The sequence below is a fragment of the Ochotona princeps genome, chromosome 16 (genome assembly GCF_030435755.1).
Source record: "Ochotona princeps isolate mOchPri1 chromosome 16, mOchPri1.hap1, whole genome shotgun sequence".
In the NCBI taxonomy this organism is placed as follows: Eukaryota; Metazoa; Chordata; class Mammalia; order Lagomorpha; family Ochotonidae; genus Ochotona; species Ochotona princeps.
In genome coordinates, this window is record NC_080847.1 from 44,955,190 (window position 1) to 44,969,267 (window position 14,078).

Consider the following 14,078-nt stretch of genomic DNA (forward strand, 5'->3'; position numbering starts at 1 on the left):
AGCTACCATCCTAGACCTAAATCCTACAGAGAAACTCCCCATCTCGGATACCTTCCCCAACAGGTGAGGAAACTAGAGTAACTACAGCACAGCCTTCCCAGAAGTGAAGGTGGTGGCATGTTCCTGGTTCTTGGGATGACCAGAGAAGACCTCAAGCCATAATATAACGTGCAATTGCTGAAAATTGCAAGTTGATCACAAATGCACAGAAATGCAAAGGGTAAACAAAAAACAGCGCTGACGGAAGCTACTGTAAGTAGCAAGCTAAGATTATAAAACAAGCCAGCCACGAAGTTGGACTAACCCAACAACAGAGGTTACTTTTCTGGACCAGACGGGGGTCATGAAGGAGGGACATTACATGCTGTGGTCTTTACTTTCTAAGGCTTTGTGGGGGTACCTGCACATCACAGCTGGTACTCCCAGATGGGTGGAGTCATGAAAAGTGAGGTCAGGTCATGAAAGTGAGGGCTGGTCATGAAAGTGAGGTCAGGGTGTTGGAAACACAGAAATTTAAGGGGTTTAAATAACTTTCTGTGATAAAAAGCAAAGGGCAGAGAAAATTACCCCCAGACTCCAGCTCCTTCAGTTTCCTCAGGACCTCTGCCTCAGTTTCCTCTCTCTGGCTGCCACTGCATCTGTCTCACTCTGTCTCACTCACCGCATCATCAGAGTTCAGCACTGTTGTGTCCTGATGGCTCTTTGCCTTCCACAGAGCGTGACAACTGGAGACTGCGTGTAGTTCCATGTCTGGATTCTGTCTTCCTCTCGATGCCTCACTGTGAGCCCACCCCCAAAGCAGACTCTATTAACTGAAAAGTTAATCAAGCAACGGTCATCTATGACTCAGTTTTACACCATCTTAGGGAGAAGGCAGGCTTGCAGCTACTGAAATGCATGCACTGGTCATGGTTGCAGCAGCCTGATGCTCAACAACTTAATATGAAGCACACTTAAACAGAACAGTAGTTCAAGGCAGCCAACTTTGTCTTCTCATACATGACCTTCTCCAGGCAGGAGTGTGAGAATGAAGAGAAGCTCACGATCCAGTGTGATAGTTTGTTCTGTTCATGTTGTACCCCTAGAGAATTCCTCTGGGATTCCCGACCTTGGCACTCCATCTCCTGCTTGGATTCCAGGCTCCCTAATGCCTGAACTCTGAGACCTTCTTGGTCACATACTACATTTTAGTGACTTGGCATTAGGTGCACATTCCAGAAAGACCTAGATCCCTGGAACTAAATAGTCATGGTTGCTATTAAAATGACAAGGTGAGAAACTTGGGCAAGATATTTGAATTCCAGGTCTTTCCAAATCTTTCCCATCTCCCTCTTGGAATGAGGATTGAACATAGTGTCTCTCCCCATGGGGGTCACAGATGCTGTGCCATGAAGGAAGTCAGATTTCTCATGCTTTCTGCATTTCCCAGAACCCATGGGGATCATTGCTATTACATATATGATGCCAGTGCTGGAGAAGCCATAAGTGAGCTATTAAAGTGTACTTAGCTAGGAGACTCACACAGCAAACACACAATGCCAGATGAACGCGAGAGGTCCGGGGTGCCAGGGAAGGCTTCTTCAGGGTGAGATATTGAAACTGGAGTCTGAAATTTAAGTAAGGATCAGTTGAGTAAGGCCAGGCTGAGAAAATTATTTCACGCCAAAGGAACGAACAGCATGTGTAGAGAGCTTGAGGTTGGGAAAAGATGGAATCTCTTTGGGACCCCAGAGAAGCTGAGTAGTGACAAAACAGAGGGTATGGGAGACAGCCTAAGCCAGGCTGGAGAACAGGCCCTGCAAGGCAAGCCAGATGGCTGTATTGGGTGGAGTGTTCATGCACACCTCACCATTAAAAATATATTTACAAAGTGTATTCAGTGGTATTGAACACATTCAGTGAGAATAGTACAAACGATACCAACTGAGCTGGTATCTTCTCCTTGTGTCTAAGCTAACTTTCCACACCCCCAGAGCACACCTCTGACTTCCTGTTGGGTTAACAGGAGATGGGAGCAAGTGAGGCAGGTGGGGTGGCATGTATGCTCTAGTGTCCCCACCCCCTAGTTGGGTCCTCCTGAATTCCTTGGAGCCAAGGATGTGGGGAGGCACAGGGCTGGGCAAAGCTTCTTAGGGGAATCCCTGCTGCCTTTGACTCCTCCCCATGCTGGGGAAACACAAGAGCAGATGAGACACAGGAAAGAGCAATGGAAAAATTGCTAATTATCGCTAGCATTTCAGGTTTTCCATCCACATTGATAGAATGTGGTGAGTATGCACAGGTAGGTCTGTTTGTGTGTGCTGTGTGCATACTGCAGTTCGTGTCAGGGGCTTTGCGTCCTAGGTTATGTGTGTTGTATGTTAGAGTTACAGATGTTGTATAGTTCGGTTGTCTATGGGCAGAGGGCTTGACAGTGTGAATAGCATGTTGTGTTATGGATTTCCTTGAGGGTGTATGGTGTGTGTCATTCCACAACATGGTACTTGTGTGTCATGTAGGTTGTATGGGTGTGAGCATGTTGTATGTGTTACACAGGCTTTGTTTTGACCTGTGCTCATATGTTGTTAGAAGTGTGTGTTGTGCTGTATTTTTGTCTGATATGTGTGATAAGGAAGGGGGTATGTGTTGTGTGTATTGTACTGTCTCATGTGCGCTCCTTCATATGTGCAGCTGGAGCCTCAGTGGTCAGCAGAACGGGCCCACAGAAAACAGGCTGGATCCATATCAGCATCATCCTCTTCTTTGCGAAGGTTCAAGTATCAAAATTCCTTTAAAATGAAAATTTACAGATGGGCTTGGGCAATACAGCAGTGTAAGTCACTCCTTAGCAAACATTCATCCAGTCCTGGCTCTTCTGCCTCTGATCCAACTTCCTGCTAACACACCTAGGACTCAAAAGATGATGAATCAAGTGCTTGGGTTCCTGCCACACATGCAAGCAGCGTGGTTGGAGTTCCTGGCTCCTGCCTTCAGCTGGCCTAGTTCCAACTATTATGGGCATTTAGGGAGTAAACCATGTGATGGAGGATCTATCACCTAACGTCTATTTCAGCTCTATTGCTTTCTTTCAAATAAATAAAAATCAATTTTTATGTTGAAGATTAGCAGTTATGGTACAGAATTGTGTATGGAATGAGGCAAAGTCTTCAGTAGGATGTTTGGGAAGCACCACGCACGAAGACTGGTGACTTTTCCAAAATTCAATGACGTATGTCTGAATTTTTCTTTCAGAAACGTGAAATCTATGTCAGAAACCTACAACAATTATACATAAGTGGGAGAAGCCCTGTCTTCCCTGTCCTCTGAGGCCCTGGGTGTCTCCCTGTCTCCTCCAGGTAAACAGGGAGCTTACTCACCTCTGGTCCCATTCTCTGCTCAGTGGCGGCTCCCTTCCCCTTCCTGTGGCATCTTTGGAGTCCTCCAACCCCATGGGCAGGATGAACTGACCGTTGCCACCCCAGGTCTGAATGACATCTCTGTCCTGAGCATCCCGGAGGCTCAAGCTGGGCAAGGACACGCCATGGCAAGACCCTCCTGGACCCACTCCCCTGTAGGATATCTATGACTGTTGTCATCAAAACTTCCCAGTCTATGTATGGAATCCCTGAGTTTACACTCATAGATTTTCCTGACCAAGCCTGTGAAGGGATCTTACTGCCTGACCCTGAGAGAACAACACTATGTGTGTCTCAGATTTGCTGCCTCAGAGGACTGTGGGCATCCAAGGTCTTGGGTCAGGTCAGCTCAGCCTGGGGCTGCTGTTGCTGCTGGAACCAAGCAAGTCTTGTCCTTATTGCCTCTTGATTGTCCAGCAATGAACTAGGTTTATATTCTCAAACTCCAACACCTTCTGCTGCACCAAGATGGCCTCCAGGTAGGGTCCCCCACCTTCCCCACTGCCAGCCAGCCCTCACTGCACACCAGTACCTCCACTCCCAGGGCCTCTTCAGCTGCAAGATCCCTACCCTGGGGAGCCATCCTCTCCTACCTGCTCCTACTGGGGAGCTAAGGGCCAAACTCACCTTTCCAGGAATGGAACAATTTCTCTCTGACACAGGCAGGGAGCATAATGAATGAACAGGACCTTAAGGAGAAAAAAACAGAGAGCAAGCCATATTTATCTTTCTTTCGAGATAAAAAATAATATGGCTGCACATCAGAATCTCCTGTGACAAAGCTAATGTCCAGAAGCAAAATGCGAAACCAGCAAGCTCCTCTCACTAATGTGTGTGTGGAGTGATACCTCTGACCACCAAGCAGCCACACCAATTTCCTCTCGGGTGCTGGTGGCTGATGAGACTCACCCAAGTTCTATGGAAAAAAAAAAAAAAATCTGCCCTCAGCTCCATGTTAGTCCTATGCCTGAAGTCTGGCTGGAAAAATATCTGTAAAAATTAACCTAAAGCTTAATGGCTTATGTAAGAATGCCTTAATAAAAATATGTTGGCAAGGTTATTGAACTGTACAGCTAAACCCCTCCCACCCGATAGTGTTCAGTCTAATTTCTGTCTAAAGCTTATTCAGCAAAGCAAAATGCCAATGCTCTCCTTCAATTTCCATTTCTCTGAACCTGCTAATTTACGAATAAGAAAGGATTTATTTGTGTTATTAGCTACATGTAACCTCTCGTTGCAAAAGTAGTGTTAAATACTGAAACCGAGATGCCTGAAGATTCACCAAATATCTAAAGGATGACTTTGATTTTTTTCTGCAAGCTGTGTTTGATTTACATCAATTAGGTCCTCCCCATAAGGTATCATATAACAGGAAGGCTAATAACCCAGAAATAACCTCATTAAAAGAGACAGCATATCGGTCTAAACAGAATGAACTCTAAGCAGAAAAATTAGTGACCTGGAAAGTAGCAGGAAGAGGTAATGGCAGTACCAAGAAAAAATACATTCCTGTTAGCCAGGCAGAGGAGAAATCGCCAGCAATAAAGTAAAAATACAATAGAAGCAGAAGCGGAACATTTTTTTAATGTTTTTAATCTGTTCAAATCCTGTAACACGCAATTTATTCTCACCCCTGAAATCATGCATGTGTTCCTCACAGACACAAACCCAAAAGAGACTCCACTACTGGCATGCCCCTCTGCCTCACATGCACTGACTGTGTGGCCATGGTACACGCGGTCCTGGGGCTTCCACTGGATTTTCTCACCATCCTCACCCCTTTTGCAGGAGGGTGAGCCTCTCTTGGGCTGCTGCCTACCTGATCCTGTCTTGTGCATGGCCTTTGGTATTCTTGGTGAAGACACACAATCTCAACAGTGGTACAAGTTCCCCTCCTGCTACTTACTGCATGCTGGCCACCCCCAACCTCCTCAGTTTCCATATTTATGAGAGTTTTGTTTGTTTGGACCAAGCCATGACTGCTTGTGAGACAGCCTATGCACTTGGATGTTTTTGTCCAAAAGGCATGAAAATGGCTAGATCAGAAGAGAGTCCATTGTTAACTGAAAGGGCAGCAGCAAGAGCAAGTACCTGTGCTGATCTTGAGCTGCCAGTGCCTGGAGAGTCTTCCCTTTCATCGGAGGCCCAGAGGATCCAATGGTGCCAAGTCCCTCAATCCACAGAGTGATGCTTTCAGGAGAAAATGGAACTAAGCTTTGCACCTACATGGGTGCTTTTGTATAGTTCTAGGTGCAATGAGCACTTTTTGACTGGCTTTCACTAGAAATTTTCCATTGGCCATTTCTGGACAGTTAAGGCCATCACACAGAAATCACTTCTCCAGGGACACTGGTTTCGAGCAATTCACAGCAGCAGGAGATACTGGTGACTATGCCCTTGTCAAGCCAAGCAGAGAGTCAAAAGGCCATCTCTACCAGAAGATAAATTTTTCTGTGGAACACATGTTAGGTCTTCTTCCCTGTCCCCTGGCATTTAATTCCTAAAATTCTTGGGAGTGGCAGTCATAACTGCCTTTGTGCCTGCAAATTAAGATGGTTGATGATGAACAGTCTGAGGGGCTGAGTACCAGAAAGATCAAAGCAGGCGTAGAAAACTGGGACTTTCAGCTTCACCCTTGAACTTCTCAGGAGAGAAGAGGGGATGGAGGTGAAGTTGATCATCAATAGCCAATGCTTTCATCAATCCTGGCTTTGCAATAGGCTCAGGCAACCCAGAAGGACAAGGTTCAAAGGACTTAGTGACAGCTAGAACCATGAAAGTTTCTGGAGGGCAGTCACCCCAAGAGGGCCTGGAAGCTCAATGTTTGCAACCAACCCCTTCTTGGTCTTCCACATCTCTGCATCTGTAAATGGAAAGTCAGCATTTCTTGAGTTTTGGGGAGCCACTCAGGCAAACTGATCATTTAAAGAGGGGATTGGGGAACCCTCAGCTGAAAGCTAGTCCATAAGCAGCACAGGGAAAACATTCCAGGGTTGGCAAAAATCTTGCAGGCGGTGATGCTAATGGGGATACCAGAGGCAGTCTCAGGGGTTGAGCCGTTGACTTGCAGGATCTATGCTCTCTCCAGGCAAACGTTGTCAGAGCTGAACTGCATGAGAGAACTTCCGGCTTGTTTCTGCTGCAAAATTCTCTGCATAGAGCAAAACCCTACCTGCATTTGGTCACATGCCTCTTCTGCCTTGGTCACTGAGACAGAGAACACAGGAGAACCTGGGTTTGCATTTCCAGCTTAGCATCATATAACATAGAAGTTGGGGACCAGGGAGATTCCAGCAAGACAGCTGAGGCCTCAACCCCCAAAAGGATCCATACTGAGGCTACCTGTTTGCTCTTAGGAACCAAGGGCCTCCCCAAGTCCTTCAGTCTGTGTCAGTCCTCGTCTCCAGCATGTGGCTCTTCAGGCCTCAGAGAACATGTGTACGAGACTGCAGCTGGAAGTCCTGATACAGGTGGAGGATGCAGTAAGGAGGAAATGTAAGAATTCTTGTACAGACAGGCTGCTCCTTCTACACTATCCTTCCTGCTGGCCTCGCCCCACCGGAATCCCACCCATACAATCACACATCCAGTGCACCTGAGTAACCAGAACCACAAGGCCAACACCCTGCTCCTGGTGCTCAAGTCACACCTCCTTTTCTCAATGGAACTCTCTCAACTCCGGTCCCCTCACTCCCCACCAGATCCCAGCTCACACTGCCTTCCAGCCTTTGTCCTCCCTCCCTTTCTTAGCTCCACCATCAATTCCGGAGCTCTCCTCTCCAGGTTTCTATCCCAAAGTCTTGCCCTTCCCCCAGGGGGAGGTCTTTCCCCATGATATGGACCGATAGTGCCCTCTATCACTCCCAGCACCACCTCCCAGCCTAACTCTGCAATCAGTGCCCCTCCTTAATTATTCTGGGAAGGTGACAGAAGCACGTGACACCTCTCTGGGAGTGGGAGTGCAGAACCCAGAGTCTTGCATGAACCAAACTGGTGGCCCAGTGAAGAGGGCTTGGTGAGGATGCAGGCCTATGGAGGGGCCAAAGCAGAAGTTGCCATCACATGATTTGGCTGGAAAATGTGTTCTCTGCCCAAGAAAAGATCAAAAATGGAAGGAAAAAATCAGGAGATTTGTGTGACATTTCCTGCATAGTGTGACCCTTTTGTTTCAGGCATGAGTTAGCCAGTCAGAATCTGCTGTTAGCCAACCCTGTCCCTGGCCTGGAAGCTGTTTGTTCCCTTCTAGAGGACACTGAGCAACACCCTGAGGTTAGCCAGGGTACCCACCCTGAGGTTAGCCAGGGCACCTACCTCTCCCACAGCCCACCTGGCTGCAAGGCATCTCCTTTCTCATCTCCTGCCCACACCAGCTGTGAGAGGGGTCACATTGGCTTTCCTCACAGGATCGTTGAGCTAAAGAAAATCACCATAAAGTGTCTTGCTAGACTCCGTGGGGATTGTCGAAGGGCCAAGAGCTTCTTAAGATCCCATTGCAAGCCAAGGGTCTCTTCTATAAATAAAGAATTAAATGATTTCAGAGAAGCTCATTTCTTTACCTGATAAATTACCATGTTTGCTTGTTTGTTTGTTTTTTCATTGTTGGTGGCACTATTGGGTGATCTTCAAGCTCTTAGCTTCCCTTGCCCATTTAGGACAAGTGGAGTTTCACTCCAAAGATGGGCAAGTGGAGGGCATGATATGATTGTCCATGCTATGGGTTCATCTGTAGCCACACTATTAACACAGAGGTGGTAGTGCCTGGTAGGGACTGGGGGATTCCAGGACAGCACACACATAGCCAATGCACATAACTCAGGGTTTTACAACCAGGAATGAGAAGATTAAAGGTTAGATGAAAAGAATGGGTGGGAAGGGGGCAGGAATTATCATCTTTGCGTGTGTGTTTGTTTAAAAAAATAGCAAGAGAAAGAGTGACTAGAAATAGAGGAAAAATGGCCTGGAGGCAGGCAGTTATCCGGGAATAACCCTGCTCCCCGACCTTCACCTGCCTGGATTTGGGGCCACTAAACCCACACTTTCCTTGAGATTATTCTAACAAACACACTCAGGCCCAGCGCAATAGCCTAGTGACTAAATCCTTGCCTTGCATCTGCTGAGATCCCAGATGGACACTGGTTCATGTCCTGGCTGCTCTACTTCCCATCTTGCTCCCTACTTGTGGCCTTGGAGAGCAGCAGAGGATGGCCCAAAGCCTTGAGACCCTGTACCTGTGTGGGAGACCCGGACAAAGTTCCTGGCTCATGAACCATAGCTGGGAGATCTCTCTCTCTCTCTCTCTCTCTCTCTCTCTCTCTCTCTCTCTCTCCTCTCCTCTCCTCTCCTCTCCTCTCCTCTCTTATTTTCTCTCTGTAACTGCTTTTCCAATAAAAGCAAGTAAGTGTTTTTTAAAAATGCTAAATCCAACCATCGCGTACCACAGCCCATGCCAACCACCTATAGTTTTTGTGAGAATTGAAGTATTGCTTGAATGATGTCCTTACCTCAAAATGTGGCATTTGAAAAGTCAGAGACACGTCTTATCATTGCAGTTGTGCTTATCAGCATATGCAAAATGGTCTCTACCACCACTGAACGCACATGAAGGATTCCAGTTTCTGGAAGCAGCCCCTCACACCATAAGATGACTTTGTTGTGAGATGATAGGTAAGCAGGAACCACCTCTCCTTCAAAAATTGCTAGATTCCAGGAACGTTTCATCCAGGCCCTCAGACAACATGTGCCAGTTATGTTCTCTTGCAGGTATCTGATATATGTCAGATTGTTGCGGGAAGCTCCAGATTTCGGCACCAACAAGGGAGGTTGGGGCACCAGGTTCAGCATACGGCAGAACTGGGGCAATATGTACTGGTTGGATCTGTGCCGCTATCAGCAGGTGACCTGGGGATTCATTAGTGCCTGCCTGCTTCCTTCCTGTCTTCAAAGTCCTCAGGTATATAGTGTGATAGGCAGGACTAGGGATTCCAGCTCACCCTGCTGTGACAGGCAGGGCTGGGGACCCAGTTCACCCTGTCATGGATGGGAAGCAGGAGCCTCTGGCGGCTAAGCATAGTAAGGCAGTACCAAATGGAACAGAACAAAGGTCCTTCTAGAAAGAATTAGAACTGTCCTTACCCCTCAGAATGTGATTAGATACAGTGGCTTGGTAGGCAAACAACAGGCCACTCCTTTTGTTCTGTGTTACTGGTCAGCTTTGCACGACTGCAACAAAACAGAAGAGATCAGTTTAACTCACAGGCTTGGAGGTTCAAGGACGTGAGGCTTGCTTTGGCTCCGTTCTGTTGCAGGCCATGTCACAGCGTGGGAGGCAGCAAGGACAGTGTGTGCTGGAGTATCATCCCAGCTTGAGCCAAGGCACAGAGAGAATGACTGGGCGGAGCTCAACACAGGCTTTTGCAATGACCTCCTTGAAAGAACCAATAAAGAGTGCCACGAGAACCACCTTCCCAACGAGCATACCTCCTCACCAACCTGAGGTCCTACCTCCCAACAGCTGCACCACCTTCCAAATAGCATCACCCTGGGCTTCAAGCCTACAATCACATGAACTTTATTCCAAATCACAGCATCAACAGCAGAACTATCCCACTAAATCAGTGCTTTAGTAAGCCTTTTATCAGTGGGGAATATGCTCCAAGAGTCCCAATGGGTCTCTGACAGCCCAGGTACTAAAGTCTATACAGACTGCCTGTTTTCTCCATAGACATATCTATCAGGAAGGCTAATACATAACTTAGGCACAGTAAGAGATAATATGCAACAAGGAGAATAAAACAACTTTATAAAAATATACTGTAGCAGCTGGCGTTGTGGCATAGCAAGTTAAGGCACATCCCACAACATAGGCATTCCGGGTGGGCACTGGTTCAATCTCCAACTGCTCCAGTTTACATTCAGCTCCCTGTGAATAGCCTGGGAAAGCTGTAGAAAATGGTCCATGTAGCAAGGCTCCTGCACACATGGCAGGGAGCCTTACATGGAACTCCTAGCTCCTGACCTCAGCTTGGCCCAGTTCTAGCCATTGCAGTCATTTTGGAAATGAACCAGTGGGTGGATGATTCTCCCTCTTTCCTTGTGCATGTGTCTGCCCCTTGCTATTACTCTTTCAAATATATATATACATACATATATATGTGCCTATATATAACATATTACAGTATATATACACATATGTGTGTCTATGTATAGACACACATATATTTATATATACATACATATATATTGTAATAAAAGTTCCAAAAATATGTTATCTTCCACTCTATCTAAAAATATCTTATCATACTATACTTGCCCTTCTTCCTGAAATAGTGTGAAATGATAGATGCCTGAGTGAGATGAAGTGAGTGATGTAGGCAATATGATGTAGGTTTGGGCTTCCATGTAAAGCTTTCCTCAACACGCTTTGTGATACCCCAGCAGTCCATCGGGTAACCAAGATGATGGTTAAGTCGCTGATGGGTCAGTGGTGTATATAATTAGGTCTGATGAACAGAAGGACAATTCGCAGCCTGAGCAGGACTGAGTACAAGGGTGTGGAATTTCTCCACGCGCCTCAGACCACTGAACAATGAGAACTGAAGAGGTGTTTGTTCTGGAATTTCCCTTTTCATATTTTCAGAACACAGGTTGCTGAAACCATGACAAGCGGAACCCTAGGTAAAAGGAGAATTACATTCACTTTAAACTCTCTCAGGAGCTCCAAAATAAGACACATCCTGTTGAGGGGTCTGGCATCCCGAAAGGAGAAGGAAGATAATTGTAGAGGAGATGTTAAGTGAGGACGCTTGCACTGCCTCCTGTTGAGAAGGTTGCAGCACATTGCTCTCTGAGGTTGTCCACACCCTCAGATCTGTGTCCCCCACATACACACCTGTCCTGTCCTCACCCATCACTTCACCTCTCCACTCAGCCTTCTCCTATCCCCACACTAGACTGCTACTCCCTTCCAGGTGCTACCTAAGGAGTTTCATCAAACCACACCTGAAAGCCAGTCCTGCACCTAATGAGTCCAAACTCTCCTGCTGCGTGAAACAGGCCCTGGGAGTGGAGCAGACCTGAACACAGCCTCCTCGCGGCTGACGCTCAGTGTGGAGCCCAGCAAGAGTGAGGGCTGGCAGCTGTGGAGCTATTGATTTGTCAATATGTGAAACACTGGCTGCACATCATTCTTTCTGCTGAGGTTACCATTTATCCCGGAAGCCGCTATTGGCACAAAAGTGTAGCATGAAAGCTTGCATCAATGGCAGGATAAGGGAAATGTTAGACACACAGCAAGAGTAACTTGGCACCCAGAATTTATTAATATTTTAAATGTGGCAGGCATGCATTCCAGGGCTTGCTCATTGCTTCCTGAGGAAGGCTCCAGGTAAACACATTCACAGCTCAGTGAAAAAGAGCAGCTTCCCCTCTTGTCCCCTCAGCAGTGAAGGACGATCAACTAATGATCCGGATACAAGGGTCATCATCTCTCAGACCCAAAGATGAAGGGTCTCAGCCATGAACCTGTGGCTTCCCTATCTGGGGCGACAGAATTTAAACTGCCATTTTATTAATGTCTCTTGGACTCCTGGATCCATTTGTCCATGGAATCAGAATTTGGCAGAGAAGAGAATAGCCTGAATGTATTTTTTCAAAAGCAAATTTGGGATGTTTTGTATCCCTTCTCCCTGCTCTCTGCTCCTCCCCTCCAACTTCAAGCTTTTTCTGTTGAAATGAACCTGAAAACGTAAAGAAATAATCACAAGACATTTTGTGGGTGGATTCCAAGGCTAGAATTCTCTGGGATTTATTCAAAGAAACCAGATCCTTGCCACCGGTCCCTTGCAGAACTGGCTGTTCCTGGTTCTGCTTTTGGACTCATTCAAGCTAGGTGATTCAAAGGGAAAGGTCATTTAAGGCTGTAGCTTCAAACTCCACCTGTCCCTCCAGCATCACAGGGAGCTTAAAGAGATCAGTCACAACAACCCAAAGAAGGGAAATTTTGATGATCTTGGCAGGAGGAGGGGAAACTGAAACACAGGAAAAGCACTTTGCACACCAATCTCTCCAGATTTGCCTGCTCTGGGTGAGGCAGTCTTTCAGAAATCACACCTGCTGGCTTTAAAGGATGAAGCCCTCTCACATCCTCTGGAGGCCTCTCTCTGCTGTCTTAATTATTCTTTCACATTTCCTTACTGGCACCATCAGCATTTGCATCTGCTCTCCTTAGAATCAACTAAGGAAAGCTTTGGGTAGGATTCTAATCAGAAGAAATACAAAGAGACAGTGCGGGAGACCAGAAAGCAGGAATCCAAGAAGCCACACAGAGCCCTTCAGTCCTGGCCTGGGGAGTGGACAGGAGCCACCTACCTTTGTCCAGCACTTGGATGACCACACGGGACACCCAAATCCCACACTGGAGGTCCTGATTTGAGTCCCGGCTATTCCACTTCCCATGCAGCTTCCTGAGGAGGTGCACTCTAGGAGAGGGAGTTCTTGGCTCCTAGCTTTGGTCTGGTCAAGGGGCCCTGAATGTCGGAGTCATTGAGAGTGAACCTATAAGAAAGCTATGGTTCATCTACTCCATGGAATACTACTCAGCTATTAAAAAAAACAAAATGCAGTCCTTTGTGGCCAAATGGGCCAAACTGGAAACCATAATGCTAAGGGAAATGAACCAATCCCAAAAGGTTAGATACCACATTTGCCTTAATTTAAGATGATATGTTGTTAAGCATAACATGTTATGTTATGGATGTTATGTCATATGTCGTATATAAACTAAAATTGAACTGTGAATGGGTGGTCACAGAAAGTGGTTAAGAAATCGCATTTATTTTTACCATGTTGACTGCTCAATACCATGTCAATTAATTCCATAACGATGTTAATTGTTGCAGATGGTATGTTAGTGCTTTCATTTGACCGGGATGATACTCTGCTGTCTCTGCCCTCAGACCAGAGAGGGTCTTCCCAATAAGTAGTTGAACTTGACTGGACTATAAGATGTTGGACTCTATGCTTGGCATATACTTGCAAAGCGGGAATTTCAACTGAACTTGAACTATGGTTATGCAACAAGGTGGAGGAACCCACCATGGGGGGAGGGTGGGGGGAGAATCCCAGATTCTATGTAATTACAACACAATGTAATTAATGAATAAATTTAATAAAAAAAGAGAGAGTGAACCTATAGGTGCAAGATCTCTGAACACGTGTGTGTGTATATGTGTGTGTGTGTCTGTCTCTGTCACTTCCCCTCTGCCTTTCAAATAAATCTTTAAAAAAAAAACCAAAAAAATGAAGCCTCTTCTAAATTCTGATCAACAGCAAATTCATGAGTGTCATGTGCTAATTCTGCCTCCTGTTATGCATAAACGTTAACATATTCCCAAAACGTCTTTGCTTATCACTTGAGAGTTTTGAATGCACTGAGCCAGCAGTCCCGGTTCCATATTGGGAAGCATCAGCAAGAGTGAAACAAGCCGTTCCTTTGCACGAAGTCACTTTTTGGGGGGCAAATAAATCAGCACTGGTGAGTCAGGCTCTGATTCTGCAGCATCCCAGACCTACAGTTAGAATCCCTTGGTGCCTCTCATCGCTTCATCCCAACATATCCCCTGGTGTTTGTTCCTCTGGTCTCTTCTCCCCCAACCTCTTTGAACCCGTTTCAACTGAGCTGGATGT